The sequence below is a fragment of the Hyaena hyaena genome, unplaced genomic scaffold, assembly GCF_003009895.1.
Source record: "Hyaena hyaena isolate Hyena2069 unplaced genomic scaffold, ASM300989v1 scaffold_1268, whole genome shotgun sequence".
Lineage (NCBI taxonomy): Eukaryota > Metazoa > Chordata > Mammalia > Carnivora > Hyaenidae > Hyaena > Hyaena hyaena.
This window is the reverse complement of record NW_024081901.1, coordinates 275582-298540: the sequence shown is the minus strand read 5'-3', so window position 1 is coordinate 298540 and position 22959 is coordinate 275582. Positions and strand designations below refer to the sequence as shown.

At 34.1% G+C, this 22959-nt stretch overlaps 1 pseudogene; it reads left to right on the top strand.

Annotated features, from left to right (window-relative positions):
• The first annotated feature begins 22091 nt into the window (after positions 1-22091).
• LOC120224845 lies at positions 22092-22566 on the top strand (annotated as a pseudogene).
• Positions 22567-22959: the final 393 nt, after the last annotated feature.

The following is a 22959-nucleotide window of genomic DNA, read 5'->3' as shown; positions in this document are numbered from 1 at the left end:
TAAATCATTTACATGATACCATATTAAGACAGTTTTAAGATATTAAAATATATTATAATGATATGTAAATCCAGCATAAATCAGATTTGTTCAAGCAAGAGTCACAACCCTTACTTTGATGACCACTGTTGTCATTAACATCAAGCTTCCTACTGAGCTCCCCAGGTTTCACTTTCTTGCTATTCTAATCCAACTGTAAGAGATATCTTCTCAAAACTCAAATCTTTACAAGTTATTCCCATGATTTAACATTTTCTACACTAGATGGTTCATGATACTACTTTGTATGTCTTTCAAAGTATAAAATATTTCATAAATTTTAATGTACATTTATAAACCTTCTCTAGTGTATTCGGAGCTTCTAACTTTTCTTAATTTAAATTTTCTTAACTTAAATTTATAGTTACATTTTATATATATAACTATATATATTAGGTTATATATCTTACATCTTATTGCCTTGTGACTCTTTTAAAGATTGAGTTCTGGAAATTTTAAGTGGATCAAGTAAAGCCATGAGGAATAGAACATATTAATGATTCCGAAAGAATGACAAGCAGTTTTCTTTGGAAAAATAAAGATAAATGTACCCATTTAATGTGGGGAATTATGTAAATACACAAACAGATCAGCGAAAATGCAGCACTGTTCATATCCCATTCCAAGGGATTCCATCTTACACAAGGTAAATGCTCTAAAATTGGTTCTTAATTCCTAAATTGTATATAAATCAACTTACTATAAGGAATCCCTTTGACTATCCCATAAAAATTCTGTCATACAGAGATCATCATATCTCATTAATGCTTCCAAAGCTAGCTTCTCCTCCAACAACAGATCAGACAGATGTTTCATCAGCTGGCAACAGATGGAAGTTTTGACCGGCACTTAGTCATCAGTATCTCAATTATGAATCCTCAAACACTAAAATTACACTCAGGCTACAAGATACTCACACTATGAGAGGCCCTCTGAAACTGACATTTTCCTCCCACCAATCTAGCCCCCACCAATCCAACCCCCACACCCAAAAGCAAAATCCCTACTATCCTTCTTAGATTCACCTTGGGGCATAAGGGCTTTGAGTACAATAACAGGCAACATTTCTTGCATTATTTAATTATTCTTCAACCCTCTCCTTCCCCTTCTCTCTCTCCGTCTAAGAACACGTTGTTCATGGTAAAATTCAAAGCATGCAATTACATACGTGCATGATGAAATTCACACTACACTGTGGTCTCTTGGAATGAGGCATGCAAAAGTTTTCAAGGGCAATTTCTAATGAAAACCACAGAAATAATGAAATACAAAATGATGTTCAATGATTAGAAACTGTTGGTCATTGTGCTTATGCTTCTTAAGAATGTCTAAATAGAGCCACATTTTTAGAAGCTCTAAACAACATTTTACACTTTATTTAACGTATAAAGTTATTAATGATAAAATCTTCACAATAATGCATACCGATCTGATTTTTTTCAGTCACTTTCCTCCCTCCACTAAAGTTTAGTCCCTATAGCTTTTCATTTGTAAAATATGTATAATTAGGATATCAAGTGACTATTCAAAGTGCAAGCATGATGCCCTAGTTTCTAAAAACAAAAATAAAAACAAATCCACTCTTTTTAAGATGTTAACTTATTAAAAATAAAGACTATATCTTATTTTAGGTAATTTTAGGAATTCGAGATGAGTAACAACTATAATGATTAGTAATTTTGTATACCTAGTGTCACTAGAAAAATTCAAGTAGATTTCAAAAATAATTAACAATTTTCTCATAGAATGAGGGGGGAGTATTTATTGTTCTTTTACTGTTTTATTGAATGTTCAGATTTCATTTCATTTCAGTGAGAATTTAAACAAATAAAAAATATTGTTTATGTATGTGATTTTCTTCTGCTCAGAATATTCACTTGTCTTGTATGTATGTGCTGGGCAAGTGTGGGAGTGGGGAGCAAGATAAAAGAATAGAGATAAAACAAAAAAGTCTTTTTCTCCTACTTTAATGACAGAAGAAAATGGAAGTTTTTGATTAGCTGCTTAGATTTATTTTCCCTTTGTTAATTAGAACTTTAGGAGTTACTTTAGAAAACAGATCTCTATTAAATTAAAATTTTCTCTGTATTAGGAATATTAAATATCAATGCAAATATGCTTTTCCCATTTGTCTTTATGGAAACTAATTTTTCCAGTTTTGTCATAGGTAAACTGGATTTCTCTTAATATTTATTTAAAAGTTCATAAGAACATAGCAATATGCTTTATATCTACTTGATTCTATCATTTCCAGAATTTCAGCATTTAATAAACGTTAATTTCTCAATCTTTCAACACCAAAAATAAAGAACTAAGATTAAAGTGCTTCTGATTTATTTTGCTTTACTCCTCATGTAAAAAAATTCATTTTCATATATAATTTTAAAAGGCAAAGAGTTTCATTTTATGCCAAAGCACTTAAAAAATGTTTTATTAAAAAAATGCCAGAAGCTATCACAAGACTCTTTTAAGTTTCTGTTGAAAGTCTTAGGATATCCTCATACAGTATTTAATCCTAATGTGAACTAGAATTATGTAGTTTTAAAGCCTATGAAATAAAACAGTTTACATAGTGAGTGTGGCATAAATATGAAATTTGTTCATCTAACTTCTTATTTGTGGGTCCACAGCTAGAGTAAATTTCCCAAAGTCCTTTGCCATTAGTTAGGTTCTGGCTGATCAAATGACAAAGTACTAGCCAACACAATGTGAGAACAAATAGTCGACACTACTATCTGGACAGTACCCTAAGATCTCCTTCATCTATGCTACCTGACCTTAACCTTCTGGTTAGCTTGATGAAGATAACCAGAAAAATTTTACCATATGTTGAGGTTGACAAAGCCAAAAGAAGGAAGGAGTCTGGATCTCTGGATTACTGCATGGACTTTTCATTAATTAGAAATAAACTTTTTTTTCCCACCTTTAAGAGGCATAGTTGATAAATATAATTGTACATATTTAAAGTGTACAATGTGATGATTTGATATCATATACATTGTGGAATACTTACCAATATCAAGATAAAGAACACATTTTCACCTCACATAGTTAACTCTTCTTGCATGTATATGGTGAGAACACTTAATATCTACTCTCAACAAATTTCATGTAATACCATATTATTCACTATCGTTACCATGCTAGACATTGGATCCTCAGAATTTATTCATCATATAACTGACATGTATTCTTTGATCTACATCTCTCCATTTTCCCCAATCCCAGCCCCTGCAACCCTCATTCTATTTGCTGTTTCTATTAAATCAGTCTGTTTGCTTGTTTGTTTAAGCTTCTACAAATAGTTGATATTGTTCAGTATTTCTTTTTCTCTGGGTTATTTCACCTAGCATTATTGCCTCTAGAAAGATTTATGGCAAGGTTTCCTTCCTTTTTTATGGCTTGAATAACACTATGTTATACAATTGACCCATGAACAATACAAGGTTAGGGGTGCTGATCTCCTATGGCCAAAAATCCATGTATAACTTTTGACTTTCCAAAACCTTAATACTAATAGCTTACTAATAACTCCTACTTTATATTATATGTCTTATATACTGTAGTCTTATATACTGTAGTCTTACAATAAAGCTAGAAAAAAAGAAAATATTAAATATAAAGAAAATGCATTTACAGTACTGTAAAAAATATGCATGTAAGTGGACCCATGAAGTTCAAATTTGTGTTGTTCAAGGACCAACTGTGTGTGTATATGGGTGTATCACATTTTATTTATTCATTCATGTGGTCTTTGAAAATTTATCTTAATAATTATTCATTCATTCATTCTTCAAAAACATTTTGGCCATTTCTTTATCTTGGTTATTGTGAATAACGGTGCAATGATCACGAGGATGCAGATAACTCTTTGAGATATGGATATCATTTCCTCCAAATTCCCAGTATTTCTGGGTCATATGGTAGTTTTATTTTTAAGGTTTTGAGGAACCACCATATTGTTTTCCATAATAGCTATACAAAATTGCATTCTCACCAACATTGTATAAGGGTCCCCTTTTCTCCAAAACGTCACCAATAGCATTTGTTATCTCCTGCCTCTTTGATAATAGCCATCCTAACAAACATGAAGTCATATCTCATTGTGGGTTTTTCTTAATTTAAATTTTAGTTAACATACAGTGCAATATTGCATTGTGTTTTTTAAAAATTTTTTAATGTTTATTTATTTTAGAGAGTGAGTGGGAGAGGGGCAGAGAGGGAGAGAGAGAGAATCCCAAGCAGGCTCTGCACTGTGAGCACAAAGCTTGACACAAGGCTCAAACCCACAAACCGCGAGATCATGACCTAAACTGAGGTCAGACACTCAATAGACTGAACCACCCAGGTGCCCATCTCATTTTGGTTTTGATTTGCATTCCCCTGACGATTAGTGACGTTGAGCAACTTTTCATACCTATTGACTATTTGTATGTCTTTTTAATGTCTAAGCAGGTCCTTTGCTCATTTTTTAATTGGATTATTTGCTTTTTGCCATTGAATTGTAGGAGTTGTTTATATGGGATTTTAAGCTCTTATGAGACATATGGTACACAAATATTTTGTTCCATTCTGTATTGCCTTTTCAATTTATTGATTGTGTTCTTTCTGTGAAGAAACTCCTTAGTTTAAGGTACTCCTACTTACCAATTTTAGCTATGGTTGCCTGTGCTTTTGATGGCTTATCCAAGTGATCATGGCCAAGATGAATGTCAAGGGACTTTTTCCCTGTGATTTCTTCTTGGAGTTGTATGGTTCTAGGTTTTACATTTAAGTCTTAAATCCACTTAGAGTTATTTTTAATGAGTCATTTAAGATAGGGGTCCACTTATAGTCTTTTGCATGTGAATATCCAGTTTTCCCAACACCTTTTGTTAAAAAGACTATCCTTTGTCAATTATATATCCTTGGTACTTTTGTTAAAAATTAGTTAATAGTATATGTGTTGGTTTATTTCTAGGTTCTTTTCTGTTCCTAAATATCTTATTCTTATATGTCTATTTCTATTTCAGTGTCATATGATTTTAGTTACTATAGGTTTGCAATATAGTTTAAGGCGAAGAAGTAGGAAGCCTTCATTTGTTCTTTCTCAAGATTACTTTAGGTAGTTGATGCTTTCTGTGATTCCATGGCAATTTTAGGATCATTTTCTATTTCTGTGAAAACTGGCATTGGAATTCATTGAATCTACAGATCATTTTGGGTAGCATGGATATTTTAACAGTATTAAGTTTTCCAATCCAAAAACACGGAATATCTTTCCAATTGTGTTTTCTTTACTCTCTTTCATCAACCTCTTATCAGTATACAGGTCTTTCACTCTCTTGGTTAAACTTTTCCTAAGTATCTTATTGTTTGTGATGTAATCATAAATAGGATTGCTTTCTTAATTTATCTTTCAGATAGTCTGCTGTTAGTATATAGAAGCACAACTTATTTTTTATGTTGATGTTTTATCTGGCAAACTTACTGAATTCAGTTATTCTGATTTAGTCTCTTTGCTTGTTATTTGTCTGTCCAGATTTTCTATTACTTCAAGATTCAGTCTTGGTTTGTTGGTATGTTTCCAGAAATTTATTCCTCCTATGTCATCTAAGTTTGTTGGCATGAAATTGTTCATATTATAGTCTCTTATGATCTTTTGTATCTGTAGTATCAGTTATAATGTCTCCTTATTAATTTATTTTATTTGAAAAATCTTTTCTATTCTTAGTCTAGCTAAAGGTTTGTACATTTTATCTTTTAAAAAAGCCAACTCCTAGTATCATTGGTCATTTCTATTATTATTAAAATCCGTTTCTCTTATTTCTGCTCCATTATTTATCATTTCCTTTATTCTGCTAAATTTCAGCTTATTTTTTTTTCTAGCTCCTTTAAGGTATAATGTTACATTGTTTAGGATTCTTCTTCATGTAGGTCTTTATCACTATAAACTTCCATCTTAGAACTGTTTGTGCTGCATTCCACAAATTTTAGTATGTTGTTTCCATTTTTGTTTGTCACAAGGCATTTTTTAAAATTTTTACTTATTTATTTGAGGGAGAGAACACAAGCATGGGAGGGGCAGAGAGCAAGGAGAGAGAGAGAAATAATATGTCAGCACAGAGCCCGATGTGGGGCTCAATCCCATGCATCATAGGATCATGACCCTAGCCAAAATCAAGAGTTGGACACTTAAACAACTGAGCCACTCAGGTTCCCCTGTCTCAGGATATCTTTTTAAAATTTCTTCTTTGATCCAATGTTCATAAGTTTGTTGATTAATTTATATATATATTTATGAATTTTCCAGATTTCCTCCTGTTATTGATTTCTAGTTTAATACCATTGTGTTTGGAAAATATAAGGCTTTAATTATCTTAAATTTGTTAAGATTTGTTTTGGGACCTAACATATGCTCTATCCCAGTGACTGTTCCAAGTGCACTTGAGAAGAATGAGTATTCTGTTGCTGTTGAATAAAATGTTCTGGGGGCGCCTGGGTGGCTTAGTCGGTTAAGCGTCCAACTTTCGCTTAGGTCATGATCTCGCAGTTCATGGGTTCGAGCCCCGCATCGGGCTCTGTGCTGACTGCCAGCTCAGAGCCTGGAGCCTGTTTCAGTCTGTGNGCTCTGTGCTGACTGCCAGCTCAGAGCCTGGAGCCTGTTTCAGTCTGTGACTCCCTCTCTCTCTGACCCTCCCCTGCTCACGCTGTCTCTCTCCTAGAAATAAATAAAAATATTTTAAAAAAAATGTTCTGTACATGTCCATTAGGTCCATTTAGTCTAACGTGTAGGTTAAGTCAACTATTTACTGATTGATTTTCTGTCTAGATGATATTTCCATTGTTGAAATTGGGGTATTGAAGTCCTCTACTTTTACTGCATTATCTTTATTGTACTTCTGCCTTTAGATCTGTCCATAATTTTTTTAGTATATTTAGGTGCTCTCATATTGGGTACATATATAATTGCTATATCCTCTCAATGAATTGACTCCTTTATTCTACACATATATTTATGTATGATGACCTTCTTTGTCTCTTCTTATCCTGCTTTAGTCTATTTTGTCTGACTTAAGTACAGCAATCCCTTCTTCACTTAGTCACCATTTGCATGCAATATCTTTCCTTATCCCTTCGCTTTTGATCTATAAGTGTCTTTCAACATTAAGTGAGTCTCCTGTAGGCAACATATAGTTGGGTCTTCTTTTTCAATTCATTCAGATACTTTGTCTTTCAGTCAGAGAATTTAAGTTATTTACATTTAGAAAAATTATCAATATGCAAGGACTATCACCATTTCTTAAATTATTTTCTGATTGTTTTGTAGTTCCTTTGCTCCTATCTTTTTCTCTTGCTGTCTCTGAATTAATGATCTTTTGGGCTGGTATACTTTCTTTATTCCTTATCATGTGTGTGTCTGTTATAGATTTTTGATTTGTGGTCAGCATGAGGTTTCATATACAGCTTATAAGAATTATAATTGTCTAGTTTAAGCTGATAACAACTTCACTGTAATTGCATACAAATATTTTATGCATTCCCTGCCCCCCACATTTTATGTTGTTGATGTCACAATTTACATATTTTTTATATTGTATATTAACAAAATATTGTAGCTCTGGTTATTTTTAACACTTTTGTCAAGATTCAAATATATATGTTCAATTACATAAAGGTAATCCCACTTAGATATTCCATGAATACCTTAATTTCAAACTATTCATGCTAGAAAGGCATAAGTCAGAAGTGAGTGGTATTCTGACATCTCTAAAATTCTCAGTTTGTGGAGCTGCACATACCACAGGTTAGAGCAGTGTTATACCTCCTCAATCATTGTATTTTCCATGCCTATCAGCCTGAAGAAGTCAGTGCGATTAGCCATATACCCTAGTTGCTGTACAACTCTTGTTGGATGTGGTAGAAAGACCCTACAATATATCTAGCACATATTTTTTTAACTTTTTGGAATTTAGTGATGTGTGTTATAGGTCAAAAGATGACAAGACCTACCAAAAGGTAAGTGGGAGTGAAATCAAGGATAAAAATCAAAGAGTTATCCTTTCTCTTTTGTTAGCATTCCCTCTATATCCCCTGTCACACAATATTGGTGAACTGAGTATTTGTCCTACAAAGCTAAATTTTGGCAGGAACACTGTATGATGTGATATTAGGAGCTATATAAGTCCTGGTCAAACATAATACTCTTTCATAAAGTCTTGGAATTCATGTTCTTAGCTAATGAGATTAATACAAATTTCCCAATAACTATCTGTCAAATTAATCTTTGTCTTTTTAAAAGTTAGTCCATAATCTCAATATATACATCTACTCAAAACACAAAGGGAAATGAGGTTCATGTTGGAGATAAAAATCTAACCTGTAAATCATCATCTCCTCAAATGAATACATGATGGACCCATTTATTTCAGCTATTCCTTGACTAGAAACCACTAGGGATATTCTATAGTAAAGTATACCCAATACAGTGTAATCTGCTATATTAGTCTAGCAAACATTTCTTAAGCAGTTACTATGAGAAAAGTGATACTAAAGCAGTAATAAAACAAAAACAAATATGAAGAATTGCCTGTCTCCTTATAGTATTTCCAATTCATCTGAGAAGTATGTGATGTATGAACATAGTTTATAAATAAGACTTTATGAAATGCTTAATGTGGATAGCAGAGAATATAAATCAAGTAGGAGTTCAGAAGATGGAGAGAGTTAATATAGTATAAAGAGGTGAAACTTAAGTTGGCTACAAAGAATATTTATGATTTATATCAGATGAGAGGGAAAGGAAGAATTCTTCAAAGAAGTAATAGGATATAAGTGAAGCCATGGATATTGGACATATAAAATTAATTGCAGAAGAGATCATTTCAAATTAGGATAAGGATATAAAATATCATAATTGGATAATAAAGGTGTTTGGATTATATCTAATGTATATTTTTTAAAAATCACCCAAGGTTTTTGATCAGAAAGTTGTATTAGAAAAGGAGCAGTTTAAAACTACAATTTTGGGAAAGGTTTACAAGTCATATTAGGAGACTTTATGATCTCTGTATATCTACTTTAGACCATTGCCTTAGAATAGAATGAGGGTCCCCAGATGGTAAGGCATCTTGCAACAAACAAGAGCAGTGAGCCATGTGCAACTTAACCATGGAAAAAATGAGTATAATTACTTCCATTTACTATGTCACTTTCCATAACAATCTAAAAGTAGGAACATCTCAAAGGAACATGAGAACAAAAAAAATGAAAAACAATGTACAAAACATGAGATGGGGATTTGGCAAATTGACCAGAACCAAAAGAAGCAGAGGGTTCTGGAATGGCATAAAATGAAAAAGAATCTAGTTCACATGATAAGGCAAGGCAGTAAAGGAAAGAAAAACTGTTTAACAATTACGAAAAATGTGGTTTCACTTTAAAAAAAAAAATCACTAAGTACAAACATGCTAGTATCTCTGGACATTGATATCTTTTGTATCTCTCCAGGTAGATGATTTATTGTAAGAATGTAACTGTGGCTTCGAAACAAATTGTCTTATATGGAAGCAGAGCCTAGAATAATTCTCATACACTCTTAACTATCCATACAATGCGCAGGGAACTCTGGTTTCTTTCTACCTCCAATTTAACTTTTTTATTTTTTCCTTATTAGGAGCAGCCTGCAGTATTTGCATAATTCAGAACAGAAATCACCTCTATGAAGACCTAAGAAAGATGAAGAGGAACGAGGGGATGAAAGGCAGGCTGCTCATTTTGTGTCCTCTTGTTTAAATTTTTATGTATTATATATCTTTTATTCTGAGTATTTGCTTCTCATAGTAAGCCAGAGGGAAAGCAGTCTTAAACAGGGACAAGTTGTCTTTCTCGCAAAGCTTTGCAGTCAGACCAGTCCTTTGTAGTCTGGCCTGGCTCAGCTATATGTTCTTACCTGTCAGTGTCAAAGGAAGCACAGAGAAAGTGAAGTTAACAACTGAATTCCAGAGTGATTTTCATCACCAGCAAATAGGCCACAAACTACAGACTATCTAACAGCTGACTTTCATGCTGCCCTATTCATCTGCCTTTCAAAGTAACTTTCTTTCCTACCAAATAGATGGTGCAAGATGCACTAGCATTAGTCAGATGTGATCTAGTTAGACAAGAGTTAGCTGGAGCTAGTTTCAAAGAATAACAGGGTTCTGAAAGGAAAAAGAAGAAGAGGGTAAACCACAAATCGTTAGAAAATATGGTGAGAGACAGAGTAAGGCTCCAAGATTACCGTATGTTGGCTAAGATCTGTTTCTGGAGAGGAGTTGTAGTAGACAGCACTAAAAGATAAACAATATTCATTGTTTAAAGAACCTTAGGATTTGAAGAGACAAATACATCTGCTTTATATATAATGCAAACTCATCGCTAAATCCAGTGTGACTTGTGCAGATCAGAAAGTAAAACGTACCCATAAAATCTCTTTTCCATTGCCTAATGTACAATGGATTACACTTGACACTGGTAGTAGAAATCTTGATACTCTATTTAGTCTTGATCTATTTTTAATCTTTTTGAGTCTTTAGGAGGTTTCATGTGCGAGATATTTTATCATGCATTTGAAAGAAGGAAATAAAGTAGCTTTAGCTCCTTGGAAGGAATTGTATCTTGTGATATATGAGAGGCAAATTATATAACCACTGTAAAAACACCCACATGAGATCCCCTGATGTCTGTTTTATCTATCTTAACTCATATTTGGAAGAGGTGTTCCTTTCTTTTATTTCCTAATTTCATTTGCTTTAAGTTGTTAAATTAAACAAGTTATAATTGGGATAACTTAGTGTCTTGTAGTGATATTGTTCATTTGGAGAAAGTGAAAAAGTTTCAAGTTCTTTATTTAGTATAGTTAGTGAATAAATCATTTACAAGTTGTATTACTATAGGATGTTAAGCATTTTCAACCTTCTGCTTTAAGTGATATTTATTATATACTTGTTGCATGTTATTTTAAATATGGTTCTACTGACATGCACTGATGCATGCTAACATTGTTTTTATGCTTTCTATTGTTTTCAGTTTTTTATTTTAATTACAGCTCATTAACATATAGTATTATATTAGTTTCAGGTACACAATACAGTGTTTCAACAATTCCATATATTACCAGTGCTCATCTTGACAAGTGTATTCCTTAATCCTCATCAACTATTTCACTCCCCTTCCCTCCCCTCCGCTCTGGTAAAGATCAGTTTGTTCTCTAGAGTTAAGAGTCTGTTTCTTGGTTTCTATCTTTTTTTCCCCTTTTCTTGTTTTTTTTTTAATTCCACATATGAGTGAAATTATATGGCATTTGCCTTTCTCTGACTGCCTTATTTTGCTTAGCATAATACTCTCCAGCATCATTCATGTCATTGCAAATGGTAAGATCCCATTCCTTTTTTATGGCTGAGAAGTATTCCATTGCATGTATATGTGTGTGAGTGTGTGTGTGTATTTATTTATACATTCATCTATCAATAGACACTTTAGCTATTGCAAATAATGCTGCAATAAACATAGGGGTGCATGTATGCCTTTGAATTAGTTTTTGTGGGGGTTTTTGGGGGCTTTTTTTTGGGGGGGGTTAAATACCCACTAGTACAATTGCTGGATCATAGGGTAGTTCTATTTTTAACTTTTTGAGAAGCCTCCATACTGTTTTCCACAATGGCCTCATCAATTTGCATTTCCACCAACAGTGCAAGAGAGCTCCTTTTTTTCTACATTATCTCCAACACTTGTTATTTCTTATGTTGTTGATTTTAGCTAGAGTGACAAGTATAAGGAGATATCTTATTGTAGTTTTGATTGCATCTCCCTAATACTAAGTGATAATGAGCATCTTTTCATGTGTCTGTTGACATCTGTATGTCTTCTTTGGATAAATGTCTTCATGTCTTCTGCCCATTTTTAATTAGATTATTTGTTTCTTAGGGTGTTGAGTTTTAGAAGTTCTTTATATTTTGGATACTAACCCTTTACTGGATATGCCATTTGCAAATATCTTCTCTCATTCATAGGTTGCCTTTTAGTTTTGTTAATTGTTTCCTTTGTTGTGCAGAGGCTTTTTATTTTGATGTAGTTTCAATAGTTTATTTTTGTTTTCATTTCCCTTGCCTCAGGGGCCCTATCTAGAAAAAAGTTGCTATTCCTGATGTGAATGAAGTTACTGCCTGTGTTTCCTTTGAGGATTTTTATGGTTTCAGGTCTCACATTTAAGTTTTTAATTTGTTTTGAATTTATTTTTGTGTATGGTGTAAGAAAGTGATCTAGTTTCATTCTTTTGCAGATGCGTGCTAACGTTTTTAAATCTCTTAATGTTATGCTTAGCTAGTCAAACCTGTCAATGTGACATATTGATTTTCCTAAGGTCAAGGACAAAGGGCAATATATATTTAACATTTAACATTTAATGGACCCTATTCCCTTTAGTGTATACTTCTGTAGAATATTTCCGAGGGAGAAATTGTTTTAAGTGAATTGCTTAAACACGTTTCATTCAGGTCTGATGTCCTAGGTCTCGTATTCCCAAAAACTTCTTTCAACACTTCTTTCTGCAAATCACAGCTTAGTCCCACTGGGTTTGTGTAGCACTACATAGCACATAATAGAAAATGCATGATGTCCAGGCACTTCCAACCTAAAATACAAAACTTGAAAATGATGAATCAACTAAATATACTCTTTGATAATGGAAAGTGGATGTGTATCTAAGTACTTAAACCTGAGGAATAAAAATCAGGCAGACTCTTGTAATTAGAAGTTCTAAGGCATAGAACCCTGAAGAGGCTTTGTGTGATCTAAAGGTTCACAATAAAGTAGATTTGGAAAGTGCCTAGATACAGTATTACCATATCTGGAAGAGAAATACATATTCCTATATTTCCCTGGTCACACAACTCTCTCAGCTGTTTCTAATTTGTAGCATTTTCTAAAAACAGTCTTGGTAAGTGCTTTACAAATACATATTTTAGAACCTTAGATGTATATGTTTTTAATTTTTTCCCTACCAGGTGTAATTTACTAAAGAGAGATCAATAAAATATACACATATCCATATTTTTTGCCTGTCCCTCCTCCCAAAAATCATGTCCAATTAAAAAAAATTTAAATTCCAATTTGGATCATACTGTTCTTTCCCTTATTTTTCAAATGAGTCCTTGAATCAACTGTTAGTCATTTGACTTTCCACAACTGTTTTCCTATTACTTACAATTAAAATATAAAATTATATTCTGAAGATTATCAATTACAAGTCATTTGTTCATAATTTTTCTAAGATTATGGAAAATTAAATTGGAAAAGTTACTAGTGTATGAATATTTTATTTTTCCCCATTTTTATAAACACAAAGGAAATATCAACCATATCTTATAAAACCACTATGTTTTGTTGTGTTTGGCTTTGACTTAATATGATCAATTTCTTTCGTCTTGTGGAATGAGGAATGTGTACTATGGAAATAAGGAGTTTGCTGGTTGATCTGCTCTGCTCAGTCTATAGGAATTCTTTATTTCGAGAAGAAAGATATTATTTCTTGCCTTACATTTGACTTCAGGATGAAAAAGCACACTTAGTATAGTAATAATACCTAGAATTCAGCTTTTGCATGTTTCTTTTATTTAAGTTCTATCCTTAGGATCAAGATATGTGGAAAACTTCTCTCAGATCTATGACATTCTATTGTATAATGTCTTAGAAGTATTTATCTCACTACTAAGAATAGGTCTCCTCATGTTAACTTGGAAAAACAGAAAGACATTAAAAAGATAGAGAAGATGTGTCCATTTGAGGAAGTAACTAGAGCCACCAAATAACACATTGTAGTTGTTTTAGTTTTTAGAAAGTTCCTCTTTCTGATATCAGATATTTATTTTTTTATTATTTTAAAATTTCTATTTATTTCTGAGAGAGAGAGAGATAGCATGAGCAGAGGAGGGTCAGAGAGAGAGGGAGACACAGAATCTGAAGAAGGCTTCAGTCTCTGAGCTAGCTGTCAGCACAGAGCCCTATGCGGGGCTTGAACTCACAAACTGTGAGATCATGACCTGAGCTGAAGTTGGACGCTTAACCGACTGAGCCACCCAGGTGCCACTGATATCAGATATTTATTAAATTATCCTTTGAAAATTACAAGACAAGTTTCATGTTGTTGTTATTCTTCTAGGTTTGACTCAAACCCCAGGTACCAATGTAGATTCATATTTCCTTGGGTTTTTAAATTTCTAAAAGGGAAAGTAATGAATAAAATGAAATCAGTTTTATTTGTCAAAGAAATCTTTGTTCAAGAGATTCTTTGAAATTGTTCTCCTTAACTTTAATTCGGTACAGTGTAAAGAGGATGGGCTTGGAAAAGGCAGAGTTTGTTTTCACCAAACCAATAACTTCTTCTAGCTTCTTGGGTAAATTGTTTAAACTTACTGAGTCTCATTTTCCTCACCTTTAAAAAGTATCACAGTGATAGCTATCATGCAAACTTCTGGTGAAATCAAGTAAAATACTGGAAACCACTTATCTTTGAATCTAGCCTGTGAAGAGATAAAAAAAAAACCCTATATTTCTCAGTGCTCCTGTGAAAAGCCATAATCTCCTAAGGCATGGAAAGTTTATAACATAAGGTAGTGAATGTATGCTTTCAATTCCCCTAGAAACATTTTACTCTTCACACACCACGAGAATTAGATCTATAGTTAATTGCTCTGACCTACGAGTGCCAGTGCTCTGAATTAGGTCCCTAGGTTAAGCCCCAAGGTGAGAAGAACCATTGTCTCTCTGTTTACATTTCAAAAAGGATAAAGCTAGAACCTGGAAATAGATGTAGGTTCTAAAGTAGAAGACACCCATGGTTTATAGGACTCTCAGGAAGATGCATTTGTGTCTCAAAAGGTTAGAGTAAAAATCTAGAATTCTTTCTATTCCATGTCAGGATAAAGGATTGGCTATCTCTTTCTTATATATAAATGGAAAAGATCTAATGTTCTCTGTTCCTCACCCAGGATAGCTTTTGAAATTTGTATGCATAGGACAACTGACCTGGCTTTCATAGACAACTCCTGGGTAAGGATCAGAGTGTGTAGAACAATGTGATCATGATTTGCTTTTTAAGTAGATAATAATGTGACTGATTTAGAATGTCTGGTGTGTACCTTCAAGACAAAATAATGAATACATTTTTATACTTAAATTAATAGTTTTATAATTTATCACATTCAACATAAAATAAAAATGAATTTAAAAATTCAACATTGACCATATCAGTGTTTCAGAATATTTTGCTTAAATAAAGCAAACAAAAACAGTCTTGTATTCAATCACCAGGTTAAGAAAATTCCTCAAGTGAGGTCTGCAGTCAGATTTTGTGAGGGGAAACTTTCTACTTTTGTAAAACATCCACAATATTGAGCTAGGGGGTGAGTGGAGACTACAGGTCTCAACATCATTACCACAGACAGACATGGAGGTAATATGGAGTCACCATATTACCATCAGGACACACACACACACACACACACACACACACACACTAGTAAAATGATATCATCTAAGTGGAGAGAAAACCATTTAATCAGATACAAGACAAATTAATCAATATTAATTGATTTAAATTAAGAGCATCCAGTAAATGAAAGTCATATCTATCTCTGTGTAGGTTTCTGTCACCTAAATATCGCTTTAAACCTGTCAGTGTTATGGAAGGATGCTCAATGTCATTGGTGTCATGCCATTCTTCTAGGCTTCAGGAGTTGGTTTCTCAAGGTCATAATATCTCATTGCTTTAAAAACATAATCAATCCAGGAGATGGCACAATATAGGATCATATTCCCTGAAGGCTTAATAATGCAAATTATGAGGTATCACAATGACCTTTTAGCTATACCTGTAAATTCCACAGTACTGACTGGGAAGCAGACAAGCAGCATGTTTAGCCTGTTGCTGACCTTGAGTTAGTTACTCATTCACCAAAGCTCTATTTGAATTCAACATTGGCATTCATACTTGAACTTAGACTAGAAACAGAGATATCGCATGCATACAGAAATGATTAATTTCAGAATTCAATTAACTGATAAACTGTTTCATTGTTCTTTAGGTGTTTTTTTCTGTTTCTGGTTTTAAAATTAAGTTCTTTTTAAAGAAGTTTAGTAAAATTGCTTGAATTAACCTTCTAAGAGTTGTTCCTAATGGTATATGTTTTTCTCAGCTATTTATAGCAATCATCTGTTTATCTGTACAAAAACAGGTATTGACTACACTCTATGTTTATAATGTGGTAGATACTGGTGGGACAAACAGGTAGAAAAACTATTGTGAGTTTTGTAATCTCGTTGGGAAAGAAAGCCAGTGCCAAAGGGGTATGGTGCTGAGTATAAATTCTGCAGAGTTTTTTAAAATACAGATTGTAAACCTGTATCGTCAGAGGAATGGGGGAAAATATTCCCTGTATGTGGGTCACGGGATGGACTGCCAGAGGTGGGGGTAGGCTGAAATGTGTGAAGACAGTCCGAAAGTATAAACTTCCACTTATAAAATAATCATGAAGATGCAATGTATACCATGATGACTATAGTTAATAATACTATATTGCATATTTGAAAGTTGCTAAAAGAGCAGATCATAACACTCCTCATCACAAGAAAAAATATATTTTATAACTACAGTGACAAATTTTAACTAGATTTATTGTAGTGATCATTCCACAGTATATACAAATACTGAATCATGGTGTATATATGAAACTAATATGTTATATGTCAATTATATGTCAAAAAAATAAAAGCATTCCTGTGTAAAGAAAAAAAGTAAAAAGGCAAGAAAGAAAAAGTTAAATATAAGAGTCATCAAAGCGATGGTTCGTGCTGGATCAGATGGTTAACATCAAAATAAAGTGGCAAATAGATTTTAAGAATATATAAAGACCTGATTATAGAGCTCTATTAAAGGGATCCAGAAGAATATTTCAATAATTTAAGCCACTGAGAGCCTGTTGGTGTGCTTAAAACTAAATTCTTACTTCCAGAGCAATTCTTTACCTCAAAGTGAGTGACTTTTTTGCACAGTTAGCATAGACTCATATATAACCCCTTTCCATACCCTTTAGGAAAAAGGAAGGGATCTAGTCCAAGAGAACTACAATTGCTCATTATTCCCTATGAGTTATAGTTTCTGCTGCTGATAAGGGAGCTTGGAGGGATGAAGTAATTCTAGCAGTCTACAAGTGCCCAAGGATCCTGGCTGCTTCTGCAGAGAACTCAGCTGCCAGAGGGTTTCAGCAGGTGTAACAGCAGCAACACAGAAGAAGGGCAGGTCCTGTTGCCTTACTTGGCCCTGAGAGAAGCTCTAAATCCTCTCCATTCACAGGACCACCCTTGTTAAGAGTAGTCCAGCTTCTAGAGCCAGGCTGTACAAAGACAAGTAATAAAACTATCTTATCAAAACTCATTAAAAAACACACTCCAACATTGAAAACACTGAATTGTTTCCCCTGAACCACTGCATTTTAATGAAAGTGTACCTTCCAATTTTGTATTAAGCCGAGTTACAAAATTTCTTGTTCCTAGAAAATGGTTTACACCTTTTGTTTGTTTCTCAGAGCTTGAGACATCTTTAATTAAATTCATAAACTAATCTTTTAAAATGAGTATTTTATAACACACAATCACATTTGATTATACTTTGCCACCAATATTTGTGAGTACCTGCAATATACTAGGTACCATGGTAGGTACTCCAAAATATTCAATCTCCTGTGGGACAGACAATACTAAAGTCATCTATTCCAGTTTACAGATAAGGAACTTGAGTCCAAAAAAAAAAAAAATCTAAATAACTTATCTATAATCACAAAGCAGGAAAATAATTAAATTAGGACCTAGATCTGGACACTGTGACATTAATCCCTATATTCTTTAAATTGCACAAGTCTGCTTTCCAAGAAAAAACTCAACTACATGCTAAATAGGAAACTGGTATTTTAAGAACAAATTGGAGGCTCCATATTATTGGGGTAGAAAAAGCCTCAGAAGCATGCCTGAAGAAGTGAAGGCCTTGACAATTGTTATGGCATTTAACAGAAGGTAACTGATGTACCATTCAATCACTCAATCATTAAAAAGGACATAAACCCCTGCATGCGCTATGCTGAATAGATAGGGTTACAGTAAGCATGAGGTTTGGAAGAGACAAACAGTTCCTGTGATGTCAGGTGCATTGACAAAAATAAGGAATAAAGGCAAGCAAAGTAGCTGACAAGTAAAGTTACCAGTCCTACATTAGGTAGATTATGCTGAGGTAAGAATGATTTCTATAGACCACAAATTTGTTAATTCATTATTGGAATTCAGAGAGGATTTGGGTCTAGAAATAAATTATTGAGAAATATCATGGTGATGTTGCTTAAAATCATGACTACAAAGCCAGTCACAAAGAACTACATATTGTGTGATCCCAAAAGAAATGTCCAGAATAGGCAAACCTATAAAAACAGGGAGTAGATTAGTGGTTGCCTAGAGCTTCAAGAAAGAGGTGAGACATTATATGGTGATAGCTGGGGAATGCATGGCTTAATTTTTGGGTAATGAAAACTTTATATAAATGATTGTGACAATGAATATGCATCCTGTAAATGTGCTAAAAGATACTGAATTGTATATGCTTTAAATGGTGAATTATATGGGTATGTGAATTATATCTTAATAAAGCTGCTAAAATCAAAGCTGTAACTATAGATGAGTTATCAGAAGGATAAGAAATAAAGAAAATTCAAAGGACTACAAAGACTAAGCAGTACCTATAATTAAAGGGAACAATAAGCAGTACCTATAATTAAAGGGAACAATAAAAGGAATACATAAAGAGAAAACCAATACATTCAAAAATCTCGTTGAGCAAAAGTCTAGATTTGAAGTAAACTAAGTAAAAGGCATGTATGCAAGATTTTCCTATGGGAAAAGGAGAATGGCAGCTTTAAGTAGCTACAAAGTTCTGTCCACAATTCTTAACTGTAGTAGATTAGGTGCACTATCTAGTCTACAATTTCTTAGAATAGAGTGGCGAGGACAAATCCAATCAAATCCTTAGAAGGATGCTTAGATTCAAGAATGAGAGAGAACAAGAAGCAAATGCCAGGACCAGAGGGTCAAAAGCAGGATTATAAAAGTGGAATGGAGTATGGAGTTTTAAACTCTCCAGGAAGGAGCTGGAAACTAATATAAGGGAGCATTCATTATGTCTTATGGTAAATTACTTCTTGAATATTAATTATATAATAAAGAACAAAAATTTTAATGTCTTTTCTGATGGAACTAATACTGCCTAGCAAGGTAGATATTTAATAACCACTGATAAAAATGCAAAGTTATAACTGGAGAAAGTGTTAAAAACAAGAGTTATCAGGATTCTAACAGTCCATCATGGGATGACTGTTATCATGTAGAAAAGGCTACATTGAGAAAGCAATGTTTGAATTGCAATTTGAGAATAAAAATAAATAAAGAGGTATTTGGGGAAAGTAGATTGAATACAAAGGATTGAAGAGTGCATTGCGAATGGGGTAAAGAAACATGTTACAGACCATGTAGGGTCTTACAAGTCATATAAGAGATTTTCTTTATCCAAAGAACAAATGGGAAGGGCACCTGGGTGGCTCAGTTGGTTAAGTGTCTGACTTCAGCTCAGGTCATGGTCTCATGGTTTATGAGTTTGAGCTGCATATCAGGGGCTGTCAGCACAGAGTCTGCTTCAGATCTTTTACCTCTCTCTCTCTCTCTCTCTCTCAAAAATGAATAAACATTAAAAAAAAGAACAGTAGGAAATTATCAAAAGATTTTAAGTGCCACGACAACATAATCAAATTAACATTTGCAGTATAAAGAACTGAAGAAAGGCTGAGTGAATGTAGGTAGGACACAATGGCCTCATCTAGGCAAAAGATCATGGTAGCTTGGATAGGGTGGTAGTAATTATGGTGGAGATGGAGAATAAAGGGGCAAGTTCATGTAATACTTATGAAGAAATTTTGGCAGGACTTCTTAAAACACTGAATAAAGGGTGACAAAGGAAAGAGAAAAGGGTATCAGGCTTGATCTTGTTCTTTTGCCTTATGCCAATGGATGGTGCCATTCTAAGTAACAATGGAAGGAGTGGAATTGGAAGAGAAAGATAACAAGTCCATCTTTCATTTCCATATAGATGGTAGTCAGAGCACTGGAAATGGATCAAACCACCAAGGGAATAGTGAATGAAAAATAATGTTAAAGAAAAAACCCAGGATGGGGCACCTGGGTGGCTCAGTCATTAAGCATCTGACTCTTGATTTCAGCTCAGGTCACGGTTTCAGTTTGTGAGTTAGAGCCCTACATCTGGCTCTGTCCTGACAGTGTGGAGCCTGCTTGATATTCCCTCTTTCCTTCCCTCCATGCCTCTCTCTCTCTCTCTCTCTCAAAAAAAAAAAAAAAAAAAAAAAAAAAGGAGCTGTGCTGAGTTAATATGCAAAGAAGAGAGAAGGAATGGATAAAAATTCAGAAGGAAAAGGAAGGGGAAGCCCTAACATGAAAACTCAGGAAGGGTAGTTTTCAAGGAAAGGGTGACCATCAGTTTCAAGTTATTCTGAAATACTGAATATTTCAGCCATCAAGAGAAGCTGCAGAGAGGTCACAGGTGACTCCACTGAGTGCTGTACCAGGGCAGAGAATGGGCAGGGACTAGACTGCAATAGTATTAGTTAAGTGGGAGTGGGATATACTGAGACAATGAAATTCTGAAAAAATAAAAATGATAATTCTTAAAATTTATTTGGTTCTTAGGAAGGAGATAAGATGGTAGTGATAGGGGTAGGTGGTAAGCTAAGAGACTTTTATTCATGTGTTGTTTGATTTTTAATGGGCACAAACAAAAAAATATATTTTTTTTAATTAGTGGGAAAATAATTCCACTTGAAAAAGAAAAGTTAAGTATAAAAGATAAAGGATAGTGACAGTTTCTGAAAGTATAGATGGGAAATGAAATGCAAAGCACTGGTGCAGAGATTGATGTTGGCTATAATGTTTTGAATAGCCAGAGCTGGTTAAGATATTTATGAACCTGTGGGTGTGTAGCATGTGAATATAAAAGTCTCATTTAATGACAGAGCTTGTGATAGGTTAATTCAGGTAAAGATTTCCTCATTAAAGATGAAGGAGGTCTCTGAATGTTTCTAAGCATGGGAAATGAGTCAACCACAGAAAAGTGAGGGAGGAGGAATATAATCTCTGTAATTGCTACTCCGTGGAAACTTCCCTGTAATGGAGACAAAAGGGGAAAGGACTACTGAGCTGTATAAACTCATTGAAGACTTTTTCTATTATTTTGGTTTTTGTGTATCTCATCTCCCCTCCCAAGTCCAGTTTTCCACATCTGTCTACGTTACAATTTGTTAAATAATTCTAGTAGACCAATATTCCTGGATTGATTTGCTTATTTTGAAAATTAAACATTAACAAGAATATTTAATTCATAGTGCCAGTAAAGATGTATTTATTTTTGCCTATAGTGTTTAGAATAAAATACTGAGAACCTAGACATAGAGAACTAGAAGTGATCTTTTTTTTTGTCTCTTACAACTTTTTCCCTGACAAGAACAAAATTATATACTTCAAAAATTGCAATGTTGATCTACTATAAACCCACTTTAGTATCCCACATCAAATCATTTAGAAACATCTTTTGTACAAAGCACTTATTATGTTATACAGTGCAATAATGAGGCATTTCCCTTTTTTATTGGAAATGGTTAAAATAGCATGTAATTATGGGAATATATTATTTATTTTCTAGACTTAAATTGATCCTTTTTGATAGACATACCATACTTTGTGGCATTTACATTGGACTGGTAGGTGTAGGCAGGAGTATTAAAAACATTAAAATTAATGAAATACAAGTTAAAGAAATCAAAATCTACATTGAACATAATTCACAATGTCTTTTACACTGTGTATTAGCCATTGAGGCTATAAAATACCATAGACTGGGTGACTTAGAAGAAACAGAAATTTGAGAGCACATGCCTAAATTTTATTGTAATATTGTGACCCACACCTCACCCTTGACTTTCCATCTGTGAAAAAGACACACTGCAGCATAGGAAATACAAAGAGAATGTGAAAGACCAAAGTCAGAAATGGATGGAGAATATGTTCAGAGCCTGATCTACAGAACAACTGCTGCATTTCAACAAGGAAAGATCCCTCATACACCACTCTCTTCTCCTCCTCCTGCAGGGACAATGAAGCCACCTCCCTCTAGTCTTCTGGGTCCTCCTCACCCTAGTATGATGCCAGCACCCTATATAGGGCCCCTCCCGTGATGCCAATGATGGGCCCTCCTCCTCCTGGGATGATGCCAGTGGGAGCTGCTCCTGGAATGAGGCCACCTCTAGGAAGCCAGGTGTTAATGACACCTGGGTCCCCAGTGATGAGGCCTCCCTCCATCTCATAATGGTGCCTACTTGGCCAGGAAGGACTCAATCATGCAGATAAGGAGAAAGAGAGCCTCTTTAAGTCTATTTTATATTGCTTGTTCTACTTCACCAAGAGATCATGGTGCTGTGACTCTGGGTGTTTACTAACAGAATGCTGAGGAAGACTTGCTTCCTCTGCCTATCAAAAACAGACTTGTTTTGGCAGGGGAGTAGAGGGACAAAAAAAAAAAAAAGTGCTTTTCATTTATACTGTGAAATGTGAAAATAAAATTGTTAAGTGTTTTAGTTAAAAATAAAACACAGAAACTTTTTTGTCACGTTCTCGAGGCTGAAACAGTCTGAGATCAGGATGCCAGCATGGCTAGGTGAGGGCCTTCTCCAGTCGTAATTTTATTATTGTAAGTTGGGCAGAAGTGGCAAGCTAGCTCTCTGTGGCTTCCTTTATTAGAAC